The sequence below is a fragment of the Mastigoproctus giganteus genome, chromosome 8, assembly GCF_048544385.1.
Source record: "Mastigoproctus giganteus isolate SK-2022 chromosome 8, ASM4854438v1, whole genome shotgun sequence".
NCBI lineage: Eukaryota > Metazoa > Arthropoda > Arachnida > Uropygi > Thelyphonidae > Mastigoproctus > Mastigoproctus giganteus.
In genome coordinates this window covers 203793001-203794972 of record NC_143582.1, presented here as the reverse complement: position 1 = coordinate 203794972, position 1972 = coordinate 203793001, and the positions used below count along the sequence as shown (strand labels likewise).

The 1972-nt window shown below is 36.3% G+C and overlaps 1 non-coding gene across 1 annotated transcript; it reads right to left on the bottom strand.

Moving 5' to 3' along the window:
* Positions 1-201: 201 nt before the first annotated feature.
* TRNAW-CCA (transfer RNA tryptophan (anticodon CCA)) lies at positions 202-273 on the bottom strand. The gene has a single exon. It is a non-coding gene; the product is annotated as a tRNA-Trp (tRNA).
* Between the last annotated feature and the right edge of the window lie 1699 nt (positions 274-1972).

Genomic DNA, 1972 nt, shown 5'->3' with positions numbered 1-1972 from the left:
TTTTGCCTCATGACCCTAGTGGCTTTGGAACTTAACACACACACTTTGCAATAACTTGTAGGCCTACAGCATATACAATTTATATTCATTAGAGATTTTTAATTTTAAATTTGTAAAGTATAAAACAATACAAAATCAATACAAAATTAGGTCCAAAATTAATTGGACCTAAAACTACTGGGCGAAAAAAAAAATTCAATCTGAGCCGGACGTGATTTGAACACGCAACCTTCTGATCTGGAGTCAGACGCGCTACCGTTGCGCCACCGGCCCACGTGTAATATTCTCTGGAATAAAATAGAAACAATCTGTCAATGATCACCAAAATAAATAAATCCAATATTAATTTATAATGTATATATAACGATTTTAAATTATGCAAAATTGTTAGGAACAAGCAAACTTTGAAGAGGAACAAATCAGCTGTTTTTGCAATATTCTCCCCTTTGTGCATATGCTGGGTTTAAAACTGAATGCAGGCACTCATCAAGGGTTTTAAAAACTGGATTCAAACAAGAAAACGTTGCCTTCCCACAATAACAAAAGAATGCAGTAAAAGTTTTGCCGCCCCTAAGAGCAGGCCCCTGTAGGCTTCCATAAGACCACCCTGCGTGAATGAATTCACAAACCAACAAAAACTCCAAAATACTGAATGGAAAATGCGTCACTGGCCAGCTGAAAAAAAATATATATATACTTCGAAGCTCATACAAACCCAAGTTTTTTGGTTTGTTAAACAGCGAATCGACGGTCCAGACATTAACCCTCTCTTTTTTACACGTGTTGATAAAGAGAGAGAGGGTTAACGTTGCTAGGAGTAAACGCTCGATAACTGTCTTTCAAGGTCAAATTGTGTGGTAAAGGAAAAATGCGCGTATTGAAATGATTAAACTCTTTTCCGGTACACACATATACAACATGGGAGGGACGCAATTCATGCTAACCGATTTGAATAAAGAGCACAGACAGTTTTGCAAATATTTTCTCTGGATGCAGAGAGAAAATTTGCTAACGCACCCTCAAATACAAAATCATTAAAATTGAGAGTTCGCTAAAGAACATTAAAGGAAACGTAAGTGTTTTGGCAAAAACAACTTGCATTTCTAGAACAATATTTACTCGAGATAAATTCTTAATCTCGATACCATAGGTGATTGAGTTATTTTCAAGTTGATAAATAACAACGGTTACGTAATTATTTAAAGGAAAAACTGTTGTTATTCGAATTAAATAAGCGTAGCAGAGTTACGCCGTTTTAAGACAAAAAAAATCACGGTAACCGAATATAAACTCACGCAATACGCTGTGAAATGATGTCAGGGTCACCTCGAGACAAATGGCCGGCCACGTGACCTCTTGGAAAGGAGAAGAGGCCTTGGTTATGTTTATGTATAGCGACCTTTAAAACAAGATTCACATTCGCGCTTTTGTTCGGATCATACTTGATTTGAAAGCGATTGCTAAAATGATAGAAATTATTGAGTAAACAAGTTAACTTGAATGTACAGTACATATATATATTTTTTTTACCCTCGTTGACTGTAAAAGGGTTATTCAAGGTCGCACACGGGAAAGAGAGAGAGAAAATGATTAGGTTCAGCTACAACCTCAAACTTTAGGTCTAAATGGGTGCATACACCTCTCCAAAAAGTGGATTTATAAACTTTTTGGGTGGTTACAGATGAGAAACTCAATGTACACCAGACCACTTGGGTCTCCACCTGTCCCAGAATTCAGGGTTTATCCTAGAATTAATCTACTGTAGAGTCGGAAGGTATAATTAATCTGCCCCCGACTTCTGGAGTAAATTTTAAGCAATCATTATTAAATAATCTAGAATAAATATCCTATTTATTTATTTTTGTCAAGAAGGAATTAACTGTTAACTGTTCTCGGAATTAACTACCCAGGAAGTAGCAACCCTACCCTTCAGAGATGCATAGACACATACTTACACTTGAAAGTTTAGAGC